Source organism: Electrona antarctica, assembly GCF_951216825.1.
Source record: "Electrona antarctica genome assembly, chromosome: 17".
NCBI classification, from domain to species: domain Eukaryota; kingdom Metazoa; phylum Chordata; class Actinopteri; order Myctophiformes; family Myctophidae; genus Electrona; species Electrona antarctica.
This window is the reverse complement of record NC_136798.1, coordinates 4,165,457-4,185,282: the sequence shown is the minus strand read 5'-3', so window position 1 is coordinate 4,185,282 and position 19,826 is coordinate 4,165,457. Positions and strand designations below refer to the sequence as shown.

Genomic DNA, 19,826 nt, shown 5'->3' with positions numbered 1-19,826 from the left:
TCCACTCACAGTTAACAGCCTTTGTATTGAGTTTGTGCTTGAAATGTACTGTAATTCTGCAAACTGTTAATAAATTCTTCAATCAATCAATCAAACCATTTTCTGATGGATTGAAAATGGAGGACTCCAATTGAAATAAGCCAATTAGTGCTTTCTGGGTTTTTTTAATCCTCTTAATAGCAGACCTTGTATAACTGCTTTCTTGTGCTGATTCTACAAACTGTTAATAAAGTTTGTAATCAATCAATCAATCAATCAATCAATCACCTGAACAAAGGGAGTTTGACCCGGGTCAAGTTCATGAGAGACAAATATTTCCACTGCAAAGCAGCTTGCACACCACATCAAAAGTCAAAGTCAAAGTCGTACGATTTGTCACACACGTTACCGCAGTGAAATTTGTTCTCCGCATTTAACCCATCTCTTGGAGCGGTGAGCCGCAGCCAAGGAGCGGAATCATTTGATTAGATTTGACCCCCCAATCCAACCCATTGATGCTGAGTGTCAAGCAGGGAGGCATTGGGTCCAAGGGGCCAGTGAGGCTTTCCAACGTTGAAGCACTGGGCCCTAGCGGTAAGAGGAGGGACTGCAGGCGGACCCGTGGAAGTATGACAAGGAAACCCCATGCAGCTGGGCTTTAACATTGAGCGCGTTTGCACTTCCGCATTTTGGGCACCAAAGCTTCGCACCAGATCAGTCTCTATCCTTTTATATACTCTATGATTGGGTCCCATTTTACAGTCTTTGGTATGACCTGGCCGGGGATCGAACCCCCGACCTCCCAGTTTCAGGGCGGACACTCTAACCACAAGGCCACTGAGCTGGTTTGTGTACATACTGTGTATGTGTGTGTATGTCTGTAATCCATGTTGCGATTACCACTAACATCGTGGTATAACGGGTATCTCATATACTAGGGTAGGGTATGTATTCCCGATTTTCATTTTTCACTGTTGCCAACTTGCATCGTTCCCAAGTAGGCTGGTGCACAATTAAGTCTAGTTGCTTTTCAAAGCAGCAAGTGTAGGTTTATTAGTGGGCATTCTCACCACATTTCTAGACCATAATACAACAGTATTGGATTTCCCCAGATGTATCGATAGACGGATGGATGTCTGGCAACGTGAGACTGGGGAACAGTGTTCCTACTATAAATTCACCACGTCTCTGTATCAGGCGCGTAGCATGGATTAAATTATTGACTGGGCCAATTCATTGGAATCGCGGGGTGGGGGGCAGCGCAACTCCGGCATAGGTGTGAACGTGCTGGTAGTAAGAGAAATCTATGAAAATCTGGGAACTAAATCGTTACCAAGAAATTTCTTCACCAATGTGTTTCAAAAAGTGTCTAATAACATGTACTAAAAGTTTGAAATTCAACTCTCGTGGGAAATTGAGTTATTAGCATAATATGTGACCTATACCCTTAACATCCTATATAATGCAAAAAAGTCCAACTTTCATAATTCTTTAAGTAGCATGTGACATATGAAACTATAGGGTTTTCATGATTCTGAATCCATTCCAAGCATTAGTTTTGCACAAAAAACACTCCTTTGGAGGAAAACGGCCTCACAAACGTGATGAGGTCAGCACATTTGGTCAAGTGGATATGGCCTAATTTAGCCCAAGGAGTGTTTTTTGTGCAAAACGAATGCTTGGAATGGATTCAGAATCATGAAAACCCCCTAGTTTCATATGTCACATGCTACTTAAAGAATGATGAAATTTGGACTTTTTTGCCTTACAGTATATAGGATGTTATGGGTATAGGTCACATATTATGCTAATAACTAAATTTCCCACGGGAGTTGAATTTCAAACTTTTAGTATATGTTATTAGACACCTTTAGAAACACATTGGTGAAGAAATTTCTTGGTAACGATTTAGTTTCCAGATTGGTCAAATACCTGATAAAATGCCCTTACTATGGGGAGTGGGGACCATTTAAAACAAAGGCAGCTTGCTGTGGTTCGCTACTAACAGTAATTTGCATGCACTGCCAATTTTAGCTATTGGGCTACGGCCCCGGTGGCCCAATGAATGGACCCTACGCCGGTGCTCTGTATGTGTCTGTAATCCACGTAACTCGAGAACCGTTCGCCCACGCCGACTTCAAATTCAACACACGCGTTCCACACCACCACACAGAGTGCACGCAGTGTCCGGCCTTCAGTCGGTTGAATACACGGTTGCCATGTGGACCTAATGAGCCTAATTCCCCACACCTGTGCAATTTCCATTGCAACCCCAGGCTACACCTGCAGGATTCCCCACACCTGCCATTTGATTACTTAGTCAGTCCACTTTAAATGTCTTTTATCCCACGATTTTGTAACCCATTTTTCACCCCTGTGTCAATTATCTAATGTGATCCTGGGCTCTACACACCCTCCGCCAACCTAGTCCCATATGGGGGACATGGGGAGAGCAACGGACTTGAACTCATGCTTCCTTCATGCCTGAGTGTCCAAGTTGCTCCTTTACACCTGACGGGGCGGAGTTTCCCTGGTTGGACGTAGCGCGTGGAAGGAACACGTTATTCCAACCAGTTCCTTTCCCCTCCATCAGGCGCCCCGGCTGGCCAGGGGGAGGCAGTTTAGAGACCAGGATTACTGCATGTTTTTTGTGAGGGTACCTATAGGGGACACGGGGAGAACATGCAAACTCCGCCTCGGGTATGGGCACTGATGACGCGGAGGAGGAGACACGCCGCCAGCACCCACAGCGTCCCTAGCGGGAATCGAACCCAGGACCTTCTATCTGTGAGGCGACAGCACTACCAACTGTGCCACCGTGCCCCTAAGTCAGTCCACTCTTCAAAATCAGTTTGCACTCTACAGACATTCTCCAGATTCTCCACGCAGACGTTTACCGACTGCACAAGGACTTCCCACAACCGACTAACCCCCATATGCCCATATATGGCCAGACAAGGCCAGACAGACTGACATAGAGATCTCCATATACAGTATGGGCACAAAAGGGACACAGACAGACAGACGGTTAAAACGGGTGCTATGACGGATACGAGTATTGCATACTGCATACTAGGGTTGGCCCGGTAACCGGTATGCATACTAGGGTTGGCCCGGTAACCGGTATGCATACTAGGGTTGGCCCGGTAACCGGTATGCATACTAGGGTTGGCCCGGTAACCGGTATGCATTCCAGATTTTCATTGTTCCGAAATAGGCCGGTGGCAGACGGGCACAGGTCTAGTATAGAGGGCATGCGCATGCTTAAAGTGAATGGCACATCGAGTGGCAAAGCAACAGGCAAAGTGAGTTTAACATTGTTTAATGTTGTTTAATGCAATCAGATAGGACTTTTCTGTTTGGATGCATATGGGTTGTCAAGGCCAGAAAGTAGTTTTTGCCACTTAGTAGACATTCCTGCATAACTTCCCGGGTTTGATGATCATGTCACGCGCATACCCTCTATATCCAATTCTCACACAAACGCATGCATGTGCACGCACACACGCGCAGTCGCACACACACTTACTTTACTTGAACCAGGTCCATTTGTCTGCCTCCCCACTGTGATGAACGATGAACAGTGGTTCAGGTAACCCTAACCCAGTAGCCTAATGCTTCCACTGTTCCACAGCATGTCATTTTAGTTTTGCTAATTGACCACTTTTTTCCAATTGGATGCCGTACGTTGTTTCCTTGTTTTCTTTTTTTCAATTTACGTTTTATTGAATTTTAATCAAACATACATGTAAACGAAACGACTGACAATTGACAATACATACAACCGAAAACAAAACAAAACAATATACATACAATACACACAAGGGGAGATATCTGCCTCTCTTCTCTATTGATGATCATAATACATAAGTACCTCAAACAGGTGAATATACAGGCTAAACAGGTTTAACTGAATTTATACAAAATCAGGTCTTATGGTAGAAACATGAGTAATCCATCTAAACCAGTTATCTGTGAGTTTCCTTGTTTTCAATACAGAGCTGGGGCATGCCAGCTGTGACGTCCGTGATGGTAGTAAACTATCTCTTGAATAGTATGTGAGGAAAATATGAGGTAGTAAGGGAGGCTGAAAACAACCAAAAATATGAGGTAGTAAGGGAGGCTGAAAACAACCAAAAAAGAACACGCACTTCCAACTCCAAGTGCCTACCAATGTTTTTTAATGGCCTTCTCTAAATTCAAGTGCACAGAACTCTTTGTTCAGTCTCTTTGGGTCTCCTGTTGGTAAGGCATTCAGTCTGTGATATACCGGAAAATCTTTGTGCTGCATCGTGGATCCAGGTTTGTTTGTACCCTCTCTTCTTGAACCAGTCCTCTAGTTCCCTGGCGGCTTGGGCACTGTAGTCTTCATTAGAGCTGCAGATCCGTCTAATGCGGTTGAATTGAGAGGATGATATGAGTCACCATGTAGAGTACAAATTTGTTTTCAGGTTATCGTTTTCCTTGATTATCAACATTTCTTTTGAGCTTGGCTGCCATGGTGAATTTCAGATGTTCATTTTGGGCATCCATGAATTGATGGAAATCAATTCATGAAAATAGCCGTTCTACAAGCTCACAACTTGTGAGCAGTATGTGTCTATATGTGTCTATAAAGAGGGGTTTCTTGATTTAGGTGGAATAAATGTAGATTTACCTCTGAACAGGGTCGTAGCTCTTGTGGGTGCAGTAGGTATGTTGTCCGCTGTCATGAACATATGAGTGCTTTCTGCAATCTACAATTACAGAGGAAATATGCAAGGTAATGTAGCGGATATTAGTTCTATGAAAATAGAATATTTCCAATAGATTAAATGTGCATTCTACAGCTGGTCTCATAGAAGTTAGTAGGACTGTGTGTGTGTGTGTGTGTGTGTGTGCGTCTTGTCGGACTGGTGTTACGACCCAGAATGTCTAGGGATAAATGGGTAAACATAACATATAAACAGGACAGGAAACCTCAATCAAAGTTGAAAAATCACACCCGTGTGAAGTAAGCGGTGCAACTCCGTGTGGGGGTCCCCGGGGGGGGGGGGGGTCCAGACCAACAGGAACGCACCCAGGGTGCCGGCCCGATTCCGGCGAGCCGCCCTGCGTCCGAAACGGTTGAGAAATGACAGAGTTACCGTGTGGGGGTCCCTCTACTGTACCCTCTAGTGTAATGTACTGTACTGTACTGTCACTGTACTATACTGGCACACCCAAAATCACCATATATACAGTTAATATGTGCGTGTGTGTTAGGTTGGGCACAGGTGGTGAAAAACAACCATGCTGTTTTCGTGCTCAGACGCACCCAGCCACCCACCCACCCAGCCACCCACCCGGCAGCTACCCACCCACACACATAGTCACTTAAGGAAGTGGTTGCACCACTTAAAAAGATGTTACTTGTACTTCTCAGTCAAAAAGTTTACAGAGTTAAAAAGTTTGTTTCATGCAAACAAATGGCTCAGTTACATTGAGGAGGTTAATCGACTTTCAAGTATAAAAGCAATCATTTACAATAGAGGATCAATAGTAGACGATATTATAAATAGGATAAATATTTGAGTGGAACAGTGCAACTTACAATGATATGGTTTCCCCCCCGAAAACAAAATGGAGAGACAAAACAATAAACTCACCTAACTGAAATCTAACGGCAAATAATAGGGGAATAACTACAACCTGACGTTCCTTCCCGAAGGGAACTAACATAAAACAAAAGGATAAGCAAAGTTAAACCAACAGAATGAAAAGCAAAACAGCTAGAGCTTAGGTTAGCGGTGTCATCTCATTGCTTGCACCACACCACAGAACAGATCAATGAAACACAGTCAAACACTCATCTTGAATGGATGTTATGCATACAAAGGGATGCATAGTAGCATGCCATGATAGAATAGTGGAACTCATATATAGCAAAGGACATCAAAATATCATACATCCTCATTTCTCAGTGAGAATGTTCAAACATTCCTGTGTCATTCCATCCATGTTCCAACTCTGTGATAACCCAGACATCTTAGACAGCCAATACACCAGATGTTGTTGTGGTTGATGAAGAGTCCAGAGAAGTGTCTGTATTAGAGATAGCCTGCACCTTTGACCATAGCCTAGAGGAAGCCTTTATGACCAAGGTCATTAAATACCAACCACTTCTTCTACATAACATCTCAGAGCTGGGCTATACAGTAGGTGCAGACTATTTGTTTTTATATTCGGCAGCCTAGGGCATACCCACAGACTGGTTGTTAGAGGGTTCCAACAACTTGGGATGCCCAAAAAGGAGGCAAAAAGGCTGGCAAAATATTATCTCTGCTATAATTGGCAGCCGCCACATATGGCAAATGGTAAATGGTAAATGGTGCATTTATATAGCGCCTTTATCCAAGGCGCTTTACATAGATTGTGCATTACATTCACCCATTCATACACTGATTGCGGCGGAAGCCATGCAAGGTTAAAGGTACCAACCAGCACATCGGGAGCAATTTGGGGTTCAGTGTCTTGCCCAAGGACACTTCGACATGTAGACAGGAGGAGCCGGGATTCGAACCGCCGACCCATGGATCATTGGACGACCTGCTCTACCTCCTGAGCCACAGTCGCAGAGACGTTGCTACTTACTGTATACCCAGAGATACAGTAGATGCTGAGTGACATGCCTGTTGTACCATGAAAACACATGCCATGATTTTGTAAGTGTAACTCTACTCAGTCTACTGCACCTGTACTATTTGTGTCCTTGTATGCATCTCCTTTGTGTGCCTGGGCATAAATAAATGGTTCAAATGTGTGTGTGTGCAAGCACGCACGCACGCACGCACGCACGCACGCACGCACGCACGCACGCACGCACGCCAGTCATTAGTGTACATGAATTTGCCAGATGCTTAAAAACAATCTGACCCGTCTGAAGTGAGTGGTGCTGTACTGTACTAGTACAGTACTGTACCTCCCTGGCCTGTGTGTGTCTGTGTGTTAGGCTGTGCAACAGTGACACTTGGTGGTGAAAAAACGCTATAGTGCTATTTTCGTGGACACAGGGACACACAGCTGTCTATAGGAGTGGTTGCACAACTTGCACCACTCATAAAAAACACTTCATGCGTGAATTGACATAGTAAGACAGTTTGTAAAGGTAACGTGTTGTTTCTTTGTTACTTCTAAATATATATATTTTTTTTAATCCTGGGCGCTACACTCTGCCAACCTGGGGAGAGCAACGGACTGACCTCATGCTTCCTTTCTTCGTTACTTGTTCTGAAAGGAATCATTCTTTACTTAAGTTATATTATCCCCACACAGTTCCAATACTTCCCACCTCGTGTGTAGCTAGAACCTCAATTTGCTTTCATGATGATTAACTCTCTGTTTGGAGAACCTTTGCACCGACACAAATCAGTGTTTTTCATTTCGGTGTGATGTGTGAGGGTAAAGGAATTATGAATTAATAAATGAAAAGAGTGTGCCCTCTCAGTGCGGAAACAGCTGGCCTAGAGAAAGGAGAAGTCCTATATGCCCAGGATTAGATTGATCCATCAGTAAGAGGAACACGGAAGGTTATGCCCCCATCAACAAATTCCCAAGGGGTGCCCTCGAGTTCACTCTCTCACTGCCAAAACTCCTTACTTGTTGTTCATAAACCATTCCTAGTGTTCATGTCAATCTGCAGAGTGCACAAATTTACTCATGAATATGTTGCTGTGATTTCACTCACACTTATAATGGAAACTGCACTTCTCTTTGTCACAAATTTTGAATGTTAAGATGATGACTAAGAAAGAAAAGAGGCCGCACAGCTCGTAGTCACGATGCTAGAAACGTTATTAAGCCAACGCAAGCAGGTTGCCTTCTTCAGGGTATCATACCCTGAAGAAGGAAACCTGCTTGCCAAAACGTTGGCTTAATAAAGTTTCTAGCATCGTGACTACGAGCTGTTCGGCCTCTTTCCTCTCTTAGTCATAGTTGTATCTCCTGCGGTCAGCACCTCCCCACTACTGGTGGGCGCTCCTACCTTTTTGAATGTTAAGATGATACAATATAATCTGTGTAGTATTGTATAATTATGGAACATCATTTAACATATATTAATGATGACCATTTTCACTCCGGCACTTTTATATGAGCCACCTTTGTATATAGGCTACTTCCTGTGCTTGTGATTCCAAACCAATGGCTCTCAAAGTGGGGTCCAGGCAGGGACCCTTAGGGTTCAGGGACCCCCAGGGTCCAGGCAGGGACCCTCAGGGTTCCTTGAGGGATTTCCAAATAGACCCGGCTTAAGTAAAAAGTAAAGTAGCCTTGCCGAGCCATGAGGCCCATAGGGCAGGAGCCTATCTCCATGTAGCGTGAGGCAGCTTGATGTACAAGTACACCCCCTGGACATGACGCTAGTATGTCGCAGGGACTTACCCCCAATCCAACCCTTGATGCTGAGTGCCAAGCAGGGAGGCACTGGGTCCCATTTTTAGAGTCTTTGGTATAACCTGGCCGGGGATTGAACCCCGACCTCCCAGTCTCAGGGCGGACACTCTAACCACAAGGCCACTGAGCTGGTTTGCAGGTCTTTAACTCTGAGAGTTATGTTATGTTTAGTATTTGTTGTTGTTGTAATTATAAAAAGTTTGAGAACCACTGGTCCTATAGATGCATAATGCTTCCAACAACAGGAGTATTGGAATCACCAATCAGACCTACAGACAGTCGTAATGGATCAACTACGGCAGGCAGACCGTTCTCATGCAGGCCAACAGTCTGGAGAGGCTTGTTGTGTGTGCTGTATGTCTGCACGCAGAATGTGTAATGAAACACATATAGCAGTGGTCCGGGGACCACCAGTGGTCCGGGGACCACCAGGGGTCCTTGAGGTGGTCCCCAGCTAAACGATGGAGTTGGTAACCAAATTAACCCTTATAGATCTTTAACTCTTGAGAGCGTAAAATGAAACCAAATGGACCCGTTTCATTTTACGCTCTCAAGAGTTACATTATTAATTGTTAAACATCAGCATTACTACACAATTAGAGAATGCAGAATAATTGTCATTTTGACCAATGTTTTCCTGTTGTCTCTCCTATGGTATGCCAACAGCAAGTTTTGAGAGACTAAATCTGATCAAATGGTCCGTGGCTCAAATGCCAAATAAATGATGGTCCTAGGATATGAAACGGGTTGAAAACCACTGACATAATATAGTATTGTATAAAATCACAGAGTTGGACACTGGTGTGGTTTAGTCGAACGGACCTGCAGGAGAAAACGGAATCAAAACTGCCCTGACCTTCCGGGTGACGCCGACGACGAGGTCTCTCTGCGGTCAGTGGTTCAGGGTGACCTCAGGGTGGACCGGGCACACACTGCATCACATGACATGCTGGCAGCTTTGTAGAAGTGAGAGTGGGAAGTTGTCCTTTATTGTGGCAACCTGGCACGTGTAGTGCTGCTGCTGGTGGTGGTTGTTGATGGCAGTGGTGGGTCGCTGCAGGGACGTGCAGAGAGTGTTAGAGGGGCAGGGGGCTGAAACCCCCTTAAGAGGGCACTTTTGGACAAAAAATAGCGAAAATAGCAGATCTACAAGCTCACAACGCGTCGCAGCGCGACGCGTTGAGAGCTTGTAGATCAGCTGTTTTCGGGGCGCAACCCAGCATTCTTCAGCTAGTGGAGATGTGGTGTACGACATGGATTTAGAAACAAATTTGTTCAACGCCAAAATACTGTGTTCAAGATCAGGAGACTTCGGGAAAAAAAGCACTTCTCCTGAATGCTGTCTTCCTACATGGCATGGGAAGGAGTGGCATTTGCATTTCTTTCACCATGTAGTAAATGCTGCATTCGTGGTCTGGAAAGGGCAATTGTTTTACAGACGGGTAAAAGGGCAGGGGCTGAAGCCCCCTTTGATGTATATGTGTGCAAGTCCCTGGGCCGCTGCATTACTGCACCGCAATGTAGGGAGTCATGCAAGAACAGTTCAATGTAGGGAGTCATGCAAGAACAGTTCAATGTAGGGAGTCATGCAAGAACAGTTCAATGTAGGGAGTCATGCAAGAACAGTTCAATGTAGGGAGTCATGCAAGAACAGTTCAATGTAGGGAGTCATGCAAGAACAGTTCAATGTAGGGAGTCATGCAAGAACAGTTCAATGTAGGGAGTCATGCAAGAACAGTTCAATGTAGGGAGTCATGCAAGAACAGTTCAATGTAGGGAGTCATGCAAGAACAGTTCATTTGATCTGGTTTGGAATAAATAATAATACAGGGGGTGAGAATGAGAACATCAAACGGTTTCCGCTGCTTTGGGTAAATTGGGGGAGAGGGAGGGTTTGGGGTGAGTAAGCATCTGTTATTACAGTTAAAATCTTGGTATTGATAAGCAGATTGCAAGGTATGCAGTGACCCAACTAATTGTCTGCTATGTACACACAGATGGTGCTCTGCTCAGACGCAATGGAAATTACTAGTCCTTTTTTATTTTTTGCTTTTTTTGGACACCATCAACAGTAAGGCAAATATGATATGGTGCTGCAGTCCAGCTTGAATTATTACATTTCTTGTGAGAGGGAGAAGTAGCAACCAGGGTAGCCAAGTGGTTAGTGTAAGCAGCCAAAGGTCTCAAGTTCAATTCCAGCCACAGTATTATGTGTACCATGAGTAAAATACTAATCAACCTATACCTGCTCAGTCCTAATTGCTTTGGTGCTAAAAGTGTATCCAGGTAAAGCATTAATAAAAACATTAGGGCCAAATTAATATAACCATTAATATCCCTTGTGCAATTTGGAAAAACATTATCACAGTATCTAGGAGCTAAATGGGTTATTTTTTACATTTGCATTTGTGCACTGCATTAGACAATTGTCATATTCACATGTGTGATGTATTATCATGTTGGCACTTTGGTGGTGGGAGTGCATGTCTCTATACGTTGGCCTCCAGTGGTTACGAGTGATGGTCCCCACCTGCTCACCTCAAGGCTGGTTTGACCGTGTAGGGTAGGGTGAGCTGGAAGGGATCATTTCTGTTGACTCCTGTTCTGACGGATAGTAATGGTCAGTGGCGTGCACAGACATTTAGAGGGGCAGGTGCTCAAGTGGAAAAAAAGGGCACTTTGTGCAGCGCGTGGAACCGGCCCGGTTGCCTTAATAATGTGAGATGTATAGATTGTGGGGCCTAAATAATATATTAGAAGCTTTTTTATCAAGAATTGATCAATGTTACCATGGTCCACATACTGTACAGTGTAACTGTACAAAATAAGTGTTTTTTTGTTTTGTTTTTTCGAAAGGGCACATTGCCAAAAGGGCAGGGGGTGCTCTAGCACCCCCTAGTGTCTATCTGTGCACGCCACTGGTAATGGTTTGGAAGTGTATGTGTGTGCGAAAGACAGATAGAGAGGAGAGGACCCCAGAAGAGCTAGAGAACCACTGATGTGTGGCAGACAGTCATTGGGACAGTTTCACCGCTGGTTTCCTGTAAGAGGGAGCTCACTGTGCCATGCAGTCTCAGGACACGTCATGTGGGAGTAACACTCCTCTTCCCAAAAGCAATTAAAACCTTCCCGCAAGAAAAAAAAGGTTGATATTTGGCCTAGTATAAATCTCACTATAATTTCCACACAGAAGAAAACTCTCCTGATGAACAGATATGAAAAATCTTAACAGATCCGTCTTGATCATTTTAGCGATTTGTGTGAAATTTGAGGGGGTTATACTGTAGGCTATATATATATATTACATAAGGAAGGACTGCCTACTGGTGCCCTCTATAAAAGGTAGATGTGAAATATGCAGGATAAAGGTTTTTCCTTGGCCTCAGTGCTGGTTTGCATACGGAGTTTTACACATGATCAGTTGCAGTTATAGGTAAAAATGCAAATGGGCATGTTATAGCCCCACCATGAGTCTGATTTGAAAACTTACAAATGGCATTTCTTCCTTGGCCAAGTAGGATTGTGTGGGCAAAACATTACGGAAATGGCATGCTGTGTTCAAGATTTGAGGCCTTTTGTTCAAAACAGAGCACTCCTGCAAACGTTGAAGCCAATCTTAGCCAATTAGGATGGAATAAGAAAAATCTTTTTCGTTTAATGACTGTAGAGTATACCGTGTACCGATTCATGTAATGTTTGGACAAATTCTGCACAATAACAGGCCCATGTGAATATTTTGGGGCAGAGGTTCTGCAGAGATTAGCTGTACACAGACATAATGATGGACACAGCACAGGGTTACAGCTAAGGTGCATAACATTGTCTCTGCCAGGCCGAAAGGCATGGCAGAGACAATGTTTTGCACAATCAGGGAACTTTCAGTGAGAGATCAGGGAAGTGTGAAGAGCCGGCCTGGCTTGGCTGTCACATCTGAGAATGTCATAGACTGGCTGTCACATCTGAGAATGTCATAGACTGGCTGTCACATCTGAGAATGTCATAGACTGGCTGTCACATCTGAGAATGTCATAGACTGGCTGTCACATCTGAGAATGTCATAGACTGGCTGTCACATCTGAGAATGTCATAGACTGGCTGTCACATCTGAGAATGTCATAGACTGGCTGTCACATCTGAGAATGTCATAGACTGGCTGTCACATCTGAGAATGTCATAGACTGGCTGTCACATCTGAGAATGTCATAGACTGGCTGTCACATCTGAGAATGTCATAGACTGGCTGTCACATCTGAGAATGTCATAGACTGGCTGTCACATCTGAGAATGTCATAGACTGGCTGTCACATCTGAGAATGTCATAGACTGGCTGTCACATCTGAGAATGTCATAGACTGGCTGTCAGCAGCTCGAACAGTTAACCCATTTCGACCTGAGATCAGAATATAAAAATGTCTTCTACATCCTGACAGTTTTCTGAAAAAGCTATGTTTCTATGTCAGTCGTTCTTTGATTTCTCAAAAATAGCAGACCTACTTGTAGATCTGCTATTTTTCAATAGCTGAAGCATAACATAATGCTAACACCAAAAGGGGTTAACTACAGCTAGTCTGGTGCATCACAGGAGCAGGGACAGTTGCAGAAGGGATAGAAACTGGAGCAGCTTGAACAGTTAAGAGACTCTGAGGAAGATCGAGAGATTGAAACGTCGGTCATTTCTTGTACTAGCACCTGAATAAAAGGCTTTAACTGTCTGAGCTGATCCAGTGTATATGATTGTTAATTTATTGTTGATCTGTTAATCAATTGAAATGACATGGCGGTTACAAACCTTCACGGTCAATTTTACATATACATAAAGCTGAAGAGTAATTTGGCTTGTAGGATGAAATATAGACAAATGAGGTGTTGCATTAATACCTCAGCCAGGCTCTGTGGATAATAAGGATTCATCCACTGATGTAGTGCTATTATATATTTTTAGAAGTGGGCGGACGCCTCATAAGACATGTGTGTGCACACATGCACACGCATTTTTGTGCATGTGTGTAAATGACAAACAACAAAAAACATTTCTTTTTTGCCAAAACAATAATTTTAGACGTGAGAGAATGGGGGGGGGGGGGGGGGGGGGGGGGGACACTCCCCTGTGTTCCCCCTCCACTACACCCCTGGATTCATCTATACATGCAGTAGCTATATCTGAAAGGTGTCAGTCCATGCCAGCATGGTCTCTGGTGGAGTGTGTGTGTGCATGTGACACAGTGACACACACAGATAGACAGAGAAATGGAACCCAATGGGTGAATGGAGAGAGACAGAGAAAACAGAGAGATTGGTCTCTCAAGTTAACGCATTTAGACCTAACACGATATTCTACAAAATGTCTTCTAAATCCTGACAGTTTTCTGGAAAAGCTCTGTTTCTATATCAGTGGTTCTCAAACTATTTCATGTCAAGGACCCCCAGAAATATATGTATTTGGCCATCGACCCCATCTGAAAATATGTTATTCCAGGGACCCCCCCAGAAGCAAAGATTTGAGTTAAAAACCTTCGCTCTGAAAGAATATATATTTAAAGATTTGCACCACATTTTCACGATCATTAAAAAATAGCAGACCTACAAGCTCGTAGCGCGGCACTCGGTGCCGCGCTATGAGCTTGTAGATCTGATATTTTTCAATAGCTAAAGTGTAACATAATGCTTAAAACACCAAAAGCGGTTCCCGCCCAAAATGGATTAACCCATATATTAACCTTATGTTAAACTAAGCACGGATGTCCCAATTAAAACACCTACAACATGTTCTTTTCGAAACCAGAATGCTCATTTAGAATGGCAACTCTGTCTGTGATGTTAATGATTCATAAACTAGCTATATATCTAATATCTAGGCAAAAGCACTGGAAATAATGAGGGCTATAGGGGGGTCAGCTGGTGTCTGAAGAGATGGGTTTCAAGACCATTATGTGGTTTAACCCATTTTGGGAGGGAACTCCTTTTGGTGTTAGCATTATGTTATGCTTTAGCTATTGAAAAATAGCAGATCTACAAGCTCATAGCGCACTACGAGCTTGTAGTGTAGGTCTGCTATTTTTGAAAAATCGAAGAGCGACTGACATAGAAACATAGCTTTTTCAGAAAACTGTCAGGATGTAGCAGACATTTTTAGAATCTGATCTCAGGTCAAAATGGATTAATATAGATCTTGAAAGTAATACTAGTAGTAAAGTACTAGAAACAGCTGAGAGGAAGCTTTCCTGACGGTTTTACAAGTACAGTACAGGAACATTCACAGTCCGTAAACCGCTTCCAGTCAGTTTTTATTGACAATTAAATGCTATAAATGGCTGGCGGTCTTTGTAATGTGTCACAGTGTGATCAAATGCTACTTAAACGTACAGTATAAGACCAACACACATCGCATGTTGCACGTCAAACAGTTTAAGATCAACCTGAGTAATCGTTCAATTTAACAATTTGCTTGAGAACCTGTTTTCCTTGTACTGGATACTAAAAAGTCCCGGGAACACGTCGTAAAATCGCAGGGTCACGTTTCACTTAAATGTTGATAAAAGCCATTTAATAGCATGACCAAGGTCCAGGAATCAATCATGAGATATTGACTGTTGGATAAGAATATGGGAGTATACTGTGTGTTTCTTTCATTTCATTATGTGTTTTATTACTGCTTGACACATTAACTCATTTTGGGCGGGAGCCCCTGTTGGTGTTTCAAGCATTATGTTATACTTTAGCTATTGGAAAATAGCAGATCTACAAGCTCATAGCGCGCCACCGAGTGGCGCGCTACGAGCTTGTAGGTCTGCTATTTTTGAAAAATCGTGAAAATGTGGTGCAAATCTTTGAATATATATTTCAGAGCGAACATTTTTTACTAAAATATTGGCTTCTGGGGGGTCCCTGGAACTACATATTTTGAGATGGGGGGGTCCGTGGCCCAATAGAGATAATTCTGGGGGTCCTTGACATGAAAAAGGTTGAGCACCACTGACTGAAAAATGTTAGGATTTAGAAGTATTTTTTTGAATCGACCTCGATCAGTCCAAAATGGGTTAAGAGCTCACACAACGTTGATGCCAGACCCGCAGAGTTGGCTAGAGTTGGATCTGTTTCATGTGCTACACTACAGTATCTGATGTACTCTCTCATCCCAGGTCAACCCCGTGGATGAGTCAGCGCAGGTTCAATGGAGAATAATGGCTGCACATTGATATTACTTATTATTTCCTGAAAATGTCCCGATATAGCTCATAATTGAAATGGGGGACCTAACCTGATGTGGTTGCTCTTCCACTCTTCCACTGTGCCTTCAACTGATCAGAGTCAGACAGCACCATATTTTATTACAATTTCCCTTTCATTTTTGAGTGGCGTAAACCACTCCTACAACTGGCTTTGTTAGTCTGTCTGTCTGTCTGTCTGTGCAGAAAAAATGAGCATGGTTGCTACGGTCACCCAGTTCACCCGGGTGTGATTTAATTACGTCAGACCACAGCTGATCAGGCTATATAAGACCTTACACCACTCAGTTCACACAGGTGTCATTTTTAATTTGGCGACGGCGGTGGCTCAGGGGTAGAGCGGCCGGATGGTAACCGCAAGGTTGCCAGTTCGAATCCGGGCTACTCCCCCAGAGTTACTGTCGAAGTGTCCTTGAGCAAGACACTGAACCCCTAATTGCTCCCGATGTGCTAGTTGGTGCCTTGCATGGTTTCCGCTGCCATTGGTGTATCATGAATGGGTGAATGTAATGCACAATCTATGTAAAGCGCCTTGGATAAAGGCGCTATATAAATGCACCATTTACCATTTAATTTAATATTGCCCACTCGGCATCTGTTGCACGTCTCTCTGCCCTAGTTTTGTTATTCTTTCCGAGGTTTTCTACCTTTACTTTTCCCATGAAGCGATTTTGTTATTGGGAGTTTTTCCTTGCTTGATGATTGAGGCTCTAAGGAGAGTTTAAATGGGAACACAAGCATGCAGGACGGTACATTTGAATTGACTTGAACTTGACACCCAAAAGCAGAGACCAATGGGCTCCTGCCCAGCAGTCCCAACAGGATATACTTAAAAAATATTCCACTAGTTACCTCATGAAGACAGTGTTGAAGGCAAATTCACCAGGTCATGGACATTGTTTGGACATTGACATTTCACAGGTTCACATTCAATGTAATGTTCAAAAGGACACCATCCTGGGCCATGGCTCAGTGGTCCAGGCACCTTGGCTGGTAATGCAGTGTGCCGCGGGTTCGACTCCCGATCCCGGCGGCCTTTACTGCATGTCTTCCCCCCCATCTCATGTCAGCCTACTGTCTGTCCCTCCATACAATATATAAAATAAAGGCGAAAACCACAAAAAAAAAAATATATATATATATATATATATATTAAAAAAAAGGACACCATCAGTGAAAATGTAATCGTTATGTGTGGGAGATTTAATGTTCTCGTCAAGCAGAGCGCAAATAGCATTAGCTGCATCAAAAACAACCATGTTTGCTTTTAAGTATGGCTCGAGTCATTAAAAGTACCCCCATCTAAATAAATGATTTGAGGCCACATTCTGTATGCTATTCATATCATTATGTTTCATCGTCTAGACGGACTGGTGTTGTTGAATACATCACATTTATATTTTATAATGCAATCCAATCCAATTTATTTATATAGCATATTTTACAGCTCAAGGTTTACAAAGTGCTGTACACAGGATCATTAAACACGTAATACACTGTAGCTAAAACACAGAAAAACAACAGCAAGAACAGAACACACAGTAAAAAAAACCAACAATAAAAAACAGACAGCACTGAAGAATACAAGACGCAGCAGCATCAGCACTCAGCAGACAGTGAAACAAAACATGGACCATATAGAAACTCTCAACCCCTAGGGTAGGTACCCTCACAAAAAACATGCAGTAATCCTGGTCTCTAAACTGCCTCCCCCTGGCCAGCCAGGGCGCCTGATGGAGGGGAAAGGAACTGGTTGGAATAACGTGTTCCTTCCACGCGCTACGTCCAACCAGGGAAACTCCCCCCTGCCAGGTGTAAAGGAGCAACTTGGACACTCAGGCATGAAGGAAGCATGAGTTCAAGTCCGTTGCTCTCCCCATGTCCCCCATATATGGGGACTAGGTTGGCGGAGGGTGTGTAGAGCCCAGGATCACATTAGATAATTGACACAGGGGTGAAAAATGGGTTACAAAATCGTGGGATAAAAATTATATATATAAAAAAAAAAAGAAACTCTCAACCGGGGTTAAAAGCCAAGGTGTAAAGGTGGATCTTAAGGCGAGATTTAAAAGTCTCGATGGAAGTTTGACGTGGGAGGGGAGCGCATTCCATACTTTGGAGGCTACGACAGAAAAGGCTCGGTCACCTCTGGTCTTTAAAAGCGGGTCTTCTTTGTGACCTTAAGTTATAACTGGCCGCAGTGACCTTGGGAGAGTATAAACCTCAATAAGTTGAGAGATACTGAGGTGCCAAACCATTTTAGTGATTTAAAAACATACAATAAAATCTTAAAATCAATTCTGAAACGAACAGGGAGCCAGAATGGGTGTAGTATTGTGGACACGCTTGCGAGTTCCTGTTAGGAGACGTAACTGAAGCAGAGCAATGGAGGCTTGGTTTAAACCAACATACTGTAAAGTGCATTACAGTACAGTAGTCCAAACGCTTGGAGATAAAGGCATGGGTATCGCGCTCAAAATCACTAAAAGAGAGAGAGCACAGACTTGATTTGAGCAAGCAGCCTCAGATGATGAAAGCTGGATGCCTGGATCTGACCAGTTTATCAAGTTTGCCAAGGTTGCAGACAACAGGTTTAACACAAGGCTGCAGGGAATCCAGGTCAGTGGGTACTGGGTGGGTACAATATACTGTAGGTCCACTATGACCTCTGTTTGACTTTCGTTGACTCTTAGAAAGTTTGCAAGGTTCAAGGTTGTCTTTATTTGACTCCCTTGGGAGAAATTTGTCTCGGAGACAGAGTCACAGCTGCATACAAATAACATACACGTTCACATAAGAAAAGGAAATACACTATGAAACACCCAACATACAGAAGAGAGATATTTCACACATTCCCTTGATAAAGTGCAACTAGTCAATAAAGTGCATTCGGCAATCTCTGATTGAGCATTTTGATTGACAGGGGAGTTCTATATCTCCTACCAGATGGCATTAGCTCGTACTCTCGGTACAATGTATGCAAAGAGTCAGATACAATATTCCGAGCTTGTCTCAACACTGCGTGTTCAAAGACGGCCTGGGGAGTGATGGGGGGGGGGGGGGGGGTGGACATGCCCATGATCTTCCCAGCCATATTTGCTAGCCTTTATTTGAGATTTGTATTTCACAGTTAGATTGCCAAACCAGCTGGATATACCGTATTTTAAGATTGATTCTATACTAGCTCTGTAAAAGGTCAACATGATATTTACACTGACTCCGAAAAGCCTAACGGCCGGGCTACACCAGGCTTTTCGCGCACATTTTGTGCGCGTTTACCCTAAACGCAAACCCCGCGTACGCGTTTTTAAAAATAGGACTGGACCTAAATTTGCGCGTGCGCGTGTGTGCGTATTCGCGTAACGCGGACTGAAAAGCCTGGTGTAGCTTGGCCGTTTAAGTCACATGCAAGACAGGTGTATGTATGGCGACCATCGGGACAAACGTATTTAGTCGCCGAGAGGCTAAAGCGGGGGAAATGTTTACCTGTCAGACTCGCTGCTTGTAATGAAATCACTTCTCCAAGATCCATGTGTTTCAGCGTTTTGTTCATTTATTAAAGTTTAAAACAATTCATTTAGCGGCATCATAATACAGTGCATAGTGCGACGTGCAAATGACATAGGTAGCATAGCGTTGTATTTGCGTTCATAAAGGGATGCGGTGGTCAACAAAGTTGGACTTCTTCCCGTTCATCCCCTCTCCTTCCATTCATGAAACGCGCCGGTGAACAGCTGACTTTACTACCTGAACCCCAACACCACGTGACCCGATAGTGAATGACGTGATCATTAAAACCATAGCAACCCGTCAAGCTGTCTATAGGCTACCAACAACAGGTGTGCGTGCGTGTGTGTGTGCGTGCGTGTGGCCACATCCTCACAGAGACCTTTAAAAAAATGTCAGAGTCGTTTTCAAAGCGTTTACCGTACACACAAAATCGTGTACAGAAATGTGTTTCTTCTACTCTCTCTCTCTGCCTTTGGTTTCATGTCTCTCTGCACTCTCCCATCTATTAATTAAAGCAATAAAAATGCAAAAAAAAAAAAGAATATGGGAGAAATGAGGGAACATGTCGCAATATAATTTTGGCAGTCACAAGGAACCTTTCATCCACCATCTGATGGGAGCCAGCTTGACATTTCAGCGATGTGGCTGGTCAAAGCCAAAGGCCCTCATAGTAACATGACTATTTTTATAACAAATAGG

General features: G+C 43.6%; 1 long non-coding RNA gene across 1 annotated transcript; it reads right to left on the bottom strand.

The window, feature by feature from the left end:
- Positions 1 to 4,244: 4,244 nt before the first annotated feature.
- Positions 4,245 to 19,301, bottom strand: LOC306940890. The gene is made up of 4 exons (XR_013792069.1): positions 19,104 to 19,301; positions 9,248 to 9,445; positions 4,637 to 4,715; positions 4,245 to 4,368 (listed from the first exon to the last, which is right to left on the bottom strand). It is a non-coding gene; the product is annotated as an uncharacterized lncRNA (long non-coding RNA).
- Between the last annotated feature and the right edge of the window lie 525 nt (positions 19,302 to 19,826).